Source organism: Ceratotherium simum, chromosome 36, assembly GCF_057802395.1.
Source record: "Ceratotherium simum simum isolate JZ-2026a chromosome 36, ASM5780239v1, whole genome shotgun sequence".
Taxonomy (NCBI): Eukaryota; Metazoa; Chordata; class Mammalia; order Perissodactyla; family Rhinocerotidae; genus Ceratotherium; species Ceratotherium simum.
Window position 1 is genome coordinate 30,681,144 of NC_141935.1, and position 8,712 is coordinate 30,689,855.

The 8,712-nt window shown below is 46.2% G+C and overlaps 1 long non-coding RNA gene across 1 annotated transcript; it reads left to right on the top strand.

Annotated features, from left to right (window-relative positions):
* Window positions 1-2,829: 2,829 nt before the first annotated feature.
* LOC147912374 (uncharacterized) lies at window positions 2,830-6,454 on the top strand. Its single transcript, XR_015550032.1, has 3 exons — window positions 2,830-3,637; window positions 3,927-4,126; window positions 4,596-6,454. It is a non-coding gene; the product is annotated as an uncharacterized LOC147912374 (long non-coding RNA).
* Window positions 6,455-8,712: the final 2,258 nt, after the last annotated feature.

Here is an 8,712-nt window from a genome sequence, read left to right on the forward strand (position 1 = left end):
ATGCATGTGTGGGGACAGGGGGTATATGGGAAATCTCTGTACCTTCCTCTCAATTTTGCCGTGAACCTAAAACTGCTCTAAAAAATAAAATATTTTGTAAAAAGTAATAAAAAAGACTATCCATGCTTAATACATGGTATATCCATACAGTGGAATATTATTTGGCCATAAAAAGGGATGAAGTACTGACACCTTCTACAACACGAATGAACCCTGACACCATTATGTGAAGGGAGAGAAGCCAGTTACAAAGGACCACATGTTGTATGATTCCATTTATGAAACATCCAGAATTGGCAAATCTATAGAGACAGAGAGTAGATTAGTGGTTACCTAGGGCTGAGTGGAGGGGGAAATGGGGAGTGACTGCTAATGGATACATGGGTTTCCTTTTGGGGTGATGAAAATGTTCTAAAATTAGATAGAGGTGATGGCTGCACGACTCTGTAAATATCCTAAAACTCACAGAACTGAACTCTTTCAAAGGGTGGGTTTTTGGCATGTGAATTATGTCTTGATAAAGTTGTTAACGTGTATCCATGCCTGTGCACCGTGTGCCCCCTGCACCCCCAGTTAAGTCAGAACGCCTGGGGTGGGGAGCCTAGGTGTCAGTAGATGTTAAAACTCCCTAGTGATTCTCATTTGCAGTGAAGGCTGAGAACACTGTCTGGTCTGACCCTCTACTAGCCAGTGAGGACACGGGTCTAGAAAGCTTCAGTGACTCTCAACGTAACTCAGCAGTATCAGGACCAGAATCCTAGCTTCTGAAGCCAGGTTCTCTCCAGCCCTCCTCTATGTGCAACCTCCTGGTTGAATACAAAACTCCTCAGACAGGTGTCTGCCTGACACTCAGACTAGATGCTCCCTGGCCCCCTGACCCACGATGGCTCTTGAATCAGTCCCTTTCCAAAGTATCCAAGCTGCCACACTTGTCGATATTTCTCCTCTAAACCCACTGCTACCGCCTTAACTCGTCAATGATTTCAAGTAGTTTCTCTGGCTGTTGCTCACTGCACACCGCCCACCTGTGCTGAAGGCCGACTCGTCTGCCCCCAGTCAATTTCTCACCCCTTAGGAATTTGCGTGTACATTTAACACACGAGGTCGTTTCTGTCATCAGCTGAGTTCTATCCATTCAATCTTTCCGTCAAAGAGGAGAAGCTATTCGTCACAGGAGCCCCAGACCCTCTGGGGAATCCGGTGTGACTGGCTGTTCATAGTCCCCATCTTGACTCACATGCTGTGTAAACTTTGGATCTTCACAACGAGTTACTATCCAGGGAGAGGACGCAGGAAGCTTGTATCGGATGTCCCTGTTAGGGATGACCACTGCTAGGAAATTAGAACTGTGTTGCTAGCAGGGCTCTACTCGATAGTTTAAGAGGAAAAATAAAAAGGAAAAATCAAGCACTCTCAAAAAGAGGTTTAAAAAAGCTATCTTTTTTAGTGGACATTTTTGTACATCATTTGGTGACTGACATGCACTGAGACACATGCCATACTTTCTCACCTGGAGAAGTAAAGGGAAGGCTTATGTTTATTTACACCTGTGTCCTTTCTCTCCTCTTAGACTTTAAACTTTTAAAGGTCAAAGGTCTTCTTATTCATCCTTGTATCTGCCCCTGCTCACGTACCCCATGGGAATCTAGCATGGAACCAGGGTTCAACAAATGTGTTTTGAACAAGCCCGGAGCAGTGACTCTCAAATGGAGAGAGAGAGGTAGGAGACAGGCTTAGAAATCGCACAGTCAACACATTTCTTATTGTAATGTTACAAACTACATTCACTCCACTAGTATTTATGGAGCTGCTACTGTGAGCCGGGCACTGTCGTAGGTACTCGGACAGTCCCTGAGCAAAACCGATGAGCTCCCGAGAGCTTTACTGATTTACAGTAAGGAGGTTCTTGAATTACTTCAGTAATAGAAATCTCAGGATTATAACGTATACGGCCACTGCTATGGTCTGAATATTTGTGTCCCCCGCCCCCCAAATGGATAAATTGAAATCCTAACCCCCAGTGTGATGGTATCGGGTGGTGGGGCCTTTGGGAGGTGACTGGGTCATGAGAGTGGAGCCCTTGTGAATGGGATTAGACCCGTATAAAAGAGGCTCCAGAGAGACCCCTCACCCCTTCCACCACGTTAGGGCACAGCTATGAACCAGGAATTGGGCCCTCATCAGAACTGGACCATGCTGGCCCCTTGATCTTGGACTTCCAGCCTCCAGAGCTATAAGAAATAAACTTCTGTTGTCCACAGCCTATCTCTTCTATGGTATATGAACGGACTAAGACAGCGGCTCAGGCTTTCAGCACGTCCTAACCCTACTTCCCTGGCTCTGCCCTGACACCCTCAAGGAGAGGTTGTCTGACTGCAAAATCCACCCCCCCAAGTGTCTGTGGGCTCCTTGGGTTGTTTTGTCTGTTTGCAGAGTCCTCTCATTACTGTTTGTTGCCCAGGAAGCCATTTGAGGGCGGCCACACGCCTTTGTTGCAGCTGTTGCACATGCCTGGGGTCGTGCTGTGTCTCCCGTAGAGGTGGGGGAGAAAGCCCTCCTCCCTGCCTCCCTCTCTCCCTCTGTGTCGCATTTTATTATCCACATAGTGAGCACCAGACAGTGAGTCCAAGTCCTGCGTGACAGCAGGTCCTGCACTTCTGTCTGCAGCACCTCTCTGCAGAGACACAAAGAGAGGGACATCAGGGACCCTCCTTGCACTACTGTTTTTCCTGTTTCAGTTCTTTTCGCCAGACTCAAACCCTCCTCCCTCCACTCCAACCTGAAGCCCCACCCCTCTTTCTTCATCCTGCTTGCTCAGACAAGGCGGCATCTCAGCTTGATCTCAGGCCCAGATCACTGATAGTCTGGCTTTATCCGGCAGACAACAGGAGGACTCCGGTGGGCTTTGAGCAGAGAAGAACCTCGTCATTAGGAAGATTCTCTTGGCAGCAGTTTCTCAGATGGTTTGGATGGAAAGAAACTTCTTGCTTCTATCCTGGGGCAGATTCAGTTGGGACAATGGCACACGGTGCCACCCGGAGGCAGCCAGCCTCAACAACAGAAGCAGTTTTGAACTTTTGAAGCTGACGGATTTCCTTCTGAAACCAACCCCGCAAATAGGAAAGTCCCAGAGTGATTTTTTAGTGCTACCGGGAAAGTGGCCTGTTTATTTGGACTAGCACAAAAGGAACAAAGCCTCAAGGTGGTGGCTGTGCTGGAGACTGTAGAAGTGGCCTGGGCCTCCATGCCCTCCCCAGGGGGACTGATTTATATGGAGGTTCTTGAGTTGCTTTAATAATAAAATCTCCCAGGATGAGCTGGAGAGACACCCCCACCCCTGACTGAAGTCGCTCCTACCACAGATTTGCAAATCAGCACCTTTGCCAAAATAAAGGGGAGTCATTGCTCAGAGGAAGGAAGAGGACTTGTCTTGATCCAGTGCCACATTCCGGGTGCCTGGTCTCACTTCCCTCAGGAGCCCTTACCCACATCGGACAGAGCAAATGTCTCTTGGACACAGACAGCAGAGAGGCTGTCACAGGGAGTGTGACAGTCAGAGCCACCCTGTTAGTCTGCGCAGGTTTTTCCAGTAACTTCTTTCCCTAATGGCCCTGTGACTTACAACACAACCCAGGAAGTAAGTAGCAAGTGGGAATCTTAGAAATTGAAATGAAGCCTTTTTGGGAATTAGGACTAGATCTAAGTTTTTGAATCCCAGATTCTTTCTGCCATAATCTACTTAATTACATACTTGAGTATATAATTCTTGTAACATTGCGAAATTGGTGTTTCTCTTCTTTCGTAACAGAAGTAGACTATCTCTTATCAATTTTCCCCAGGTCACAAAGTCATGGAAAGTTTATTATGACTGAATTTTCTCTTGCCATTAGCTCTGCTGCCTTCCTAATATCTAATGTTTTCTTAAGAAAGATTTTCAGTGTGGACAAACAAGGTCGTTTCCCTGAGTCTCTGCCAAGACTGCACTGAACTTTTGCTTCTGGACAAGTGGGAACTCACAAGCAGCACAAGCCCAGCCGTCCTGACGCGCAGGGAGAGAGAAGCAGCTGGTTTACCCACCTAGTGCTCAACTGGCCCTGAGGTTTACGTTTCCCTGAGCATTTTGAAGGTGATGAAATAGAGGCTCAGAGAATGCTTTGCCCAAGGACACACAGCTAGAAAGTAGAAAAAGTGGGATTTAAGTCTTAGGGTTGCCTGACTCTAGATCCACTTTGCTTCCTGCAGCATAAGAGTTTAGGAAGAGGAAACCCCTAAGGGTTAAAGACGGCAGTGGGAGTCCTGGGAATGAAAGGAAGATGGGCCTCAGGGCCTGTGGGGGGCTACTGGATGGTACCCCACTGTTGGTGCCGGGGCAAAAGAGGTGCTGGGAAAAGGAAAGGCTGGTCCCAGGAGGGGTAACCATCAGATTTTTGGTGGAGAAAGAACGGGTCCCAGTGCGGCGCCTGTCCTGGGAAGGGATTCTGCCTCCGGGACTTTCTGAAAAGCCAGTGTCAGTGCCTTGTCTCTGCCATTGTGGTTCTTCACCTCAGTAACATTGCTCTTCCCTTCTCTTTTTCCCCTCTCTCCTCCCACACCAGCCCGCGTTCTTTTTCTATTTGGCTTTACTTCATTGTGGACATCCTGGGGGAGCCAGGGGAATTCAGGGCTCTTCTTCTGACTGAATATCACTTCCCCCTTCCCTCAAGGGCAAGACCTGTGCTGAAAAATCAAAGTTCACGCTCTGCCGTCGGCTCCTGAGAGAGTGGAGTTTTCTTTTCCAAGTTTTTCTTTTAAGCCGCTTTTTAGTTTTGTCTTCCCTCCATTCCTCTCTCAGAGGCACCAGTACCCAGGGGCTGAGCCTCGTGGAGATGGTGGCAGCAGGTGTCCCCATGGAGGCAGTGATGAGCTTGGAGACTGGTTACATGGAGCAAGTAAGTCACTTGAGCAAGCAAGTGAATGTAGAAAGGATAATGGAAGCCAAGGTGGAGAAGTAACAGGAAGCAAAAGGGGAAGGCTGAAAAGAACCTTGAGGTATTAGATTGTGATTGGAAGTGTAATATGAACTCATAGCTTTTAAATATATAAACATATAAATAGATATACAGATATAGATACAGATGGTATAGACATAGAAACACACAGATATAGTTATATATGTTTGTGGGTGTGTGTGTATATATATATATATATATATATACACACACCAAGAAATCCTAGCTCTATCGGCTGAGAGGGGCCCAGAAACAATAACATCCCAGTAGCAATGAGCACGTGGAACATCTAATCTTGGTTTCTAAATACCATTCCCCACTAAAAGGAACCAGAATATGGCTGATTCCAGGGATAGAACAGGCATAAGATGTGCCTGAACTATCTTCTCATGCCAGAAAGTAAGGAGATGCTTAGAGAATGGTGGGCACATATCAAAAAGACACAAGAGCCAGCTGAGGGAGATCCCACTGGTCAAATGTGGGGCAATCTAAACATCAAAATAATATGATAGTATCAGATTTTGACTTATTAAATAAAATAGGAATCCGTATTGATAAATAAATAAACAAGTAAGTAAATGGGGGGTGGTGATGAAAGCTCTTTCTTACGGTAAACTGCCAAGTGATAAACTCAGAAGGAATGAGGGAAATAGAAAACCACCATAGGTCACCTTCATGGTGATGATTTATTCAGACGGGGGTCCTCAATGAATGCTAAGGAGGTTGATAAGGATCAGGATGTTGGTATCTTTTCAGAAAATCTCCCCACAAAATGTGTATCATTACAAAAGAGAAAGTAGTGACTTGCTGGGGGAGAAATCTGGAAGACACCAACATGACCAAGTGATCAAGATGAATGTCACCACTGGGGGGGACAGGATGACATCGTGTGCTGTAATGTTCTGCATTGTGAAGAGCCCAGCGTCCTGTCTGTGGTCTTGCTGTCAAGAATGCATGGCAAAGTCGGACCAAAAGGAAATATTGGATGGACCCAGGTCTAGGGTCATCCTACAGAATAAAAGGCCTGTACTCATTAAAACTGAAGGACATGAAAGATAGAGAAATTCTGAGAAAATTATTCCATACTGAAGGAGACCGAGTCCCTCTTTGTCCTCTCCTTTCATTATAAGCACGTTAGTCTAGTGGATTTAGGGCCCACTCTACACCCAGGATGATCTCATCTTGAGATCCTTAACTACGTCTGCAAAGACCCTATTTCAAAATCAGGTCACATTCTGAGGTTCCAGGTGGGCAAGAATTTTGAGGGGACATTATTCAACCCACAACAGGGTTCTATCCAGAAATACACACTGGAGAATTTAGGAGTGACAGGGCATTATGTGTACAGCTTGCTCTCAAATGACTCAGACAATGATAATGGAGATTCAAGAATCCGTTGTGTACTGTTCTTGCAACTTTCTATACACTTGAAATTATTTCAAAATAAATCATTAAAACTTTTTAAAACCTGGTTTTGATGTTATTTGAAGGTTTTCATGGGGAAAACAGTCAGGAAAGAAAAAGACAAGACATCGAATGTTTGAGCTTCCACAGGTCCTACCACCGTTCCTCATCTTGTCCGAGGGTCTCGAAGATTGTGGCCAGCCCTCCCTGACCGGGTGGAAGGAGCATGAGAACTCCCTCTCCTCTTAATGCCTTGCCTTTTTGGATTTTCAGCTTTCTTCAAGGGCTTTAAATATTCTTTTTGAGTGGATGAGATCCATTTTCAGAGGGAACTGATTTAGAATTTGGTCATGACCATGAGAGCCTTTGTTAGAGCCAAGAGCAGGAATGAGAGTAACAGGGGCTTGTCTGGTTCACAACCTGGAGCCCTGCGCTGTGCTCCCATGGCCGGGCCACCTGAGTGAGGTTCTAAGGACTGTCATTGCCATGTGTGCTGAATGCCCTCAATTTTTATTTTATTTATTTATTTGTTTATTTGAGGAAGATCAGCCCTGAACTAACATCCAATGCCAATCCTCCTCTTTTTGCTGAGGAAGACTGGCCCTGGGCTAACATCCGTGCCCATCTTCATCTACTTTATATGGGACACTGCCACAGCACGGCTTGACAAGAGGTGCATCAGTCTGCGCCCGGGATCCGAACCTGCGAACCCTGGGCCGCCGCAGCAGAGCATGTGCACTTAACCGCTATGCCACAGGGCCAGCCCCAATGCCCTCAATTTTTATTTTAAAATTTGACTTTAGACTTATCTGTAGCCTCTTCACTCCTACTTCGTCTTTCCTGATTTTCTTTTTATTCCTTCAAAGAAAGAGAAATGTAATTCCTTTTTGCCCATCACACATATTTCTACTCTCAATCTAAGATCTATCTGCCCATGTTTTTCACCTTTTAATTTAGCTAATAAAAGGGTTTTGCCTTTTATTCTTCTGCTTTAAATCTCAGACATTTTATCTTCTGTTGTCTTTCACTACCTTTCAGATTCAGCGGGTTTATTTTACTTTATAAATTTCACTTCCTTTTTATTTTGTTTTTCTTGTGTTTAATTTTTACCTTTACTCTTTCACACTCCCATCATCCCTTTCTTGGCTGACCCTAATTTTCTTTCCTTTCCTTTTCTTCCTCCCCTCATACACTGATTGGCTTTGACAGTGGCTGTGAGGAAGGGTGGTCCCTGGGCTGTGAAGAGTTCGGGGCAGATGATGCAGAGGGTTATCTTCTCTGCTGCCTCTGAAGCCTCCAGCCTGGCTCCCACCCAGCCTGAAGGATGCCCTCCCAGAATCCTTGACCCGTGCTCGGAACCTTCATCCGTTCCAGGGCTGTAATTCTCTCGGAAATCTTACTGTTTATTTCTCACCTAATCCAGTCCTTTGTGTTTTAAAATCAGTGATCTTCAATATCTAGCAAACTTTGTTGAGTGAATCGTGCTGTGACATGTCACATGTCCTGAGCCAGAAGGATGTGGCCAAGGAGGTCACAGCAGCCTGGCTGGGATTGGTTGACCCGTTTGGCCCTGAGCCTTGGATAGGTACTCTGCAGAGGCACAGTCCTGAGGCCCACGGCAAGTCTTGTTTTCCCGTCTGTTTTCCGATCTGCTTATTTCCAAGTTGTGCCACCTCCCCTCTGGGCAGGCGATGAAGGTTGCTGGGTGTGGTCCTCCAGGCTCTCTTCCCTCCTTAGGACAGTCCTGGAAAAACTGGCCAATATGGAGATTATTCTGAATGGATTTTTAAAACAACTCCAGGGTGAACCTCTGTTGTCAGGGTCCATTCTGTACCTCCCAGATGCACGTGGTAGATCATAACCAGAGAAGAATGGGAGGCCTGTGTTGTCTCCAGATCATGAGCCTTCTTTCATTGCCTGCCCCTGACTCTCCCTCTGCCACCCTCTACACAGCCCACAGGGCATCACTAACCTTTGCCATTTCCCCTGGATGCAATATTGGTTTTGCTCTCCTATCTTGGCTAATAGGGGAAGGAGGAGAGAGTTTCAGTCTTCCTCTCTTCCTTCATAACTACGATAGCTATTACCCCAAAGGCCAAGGAACCAATGTAGGGGCAAAGCCAACACCAAGTATGTCCATTGTGATTGTATATTCAGGTCCTGGGGAAACAACCAACAGATAGGTCAGTGGGCCCAGTGGACTCACTGTGAGCCAGACTTGGTCCAGAATTCCTTTTACTCCCTGGTCCCCATATGCCTCCATTCTAACAGGGGTGCCATGATCATGCATTTTGGCTCTGAGAATGATCAATGTCGTTAT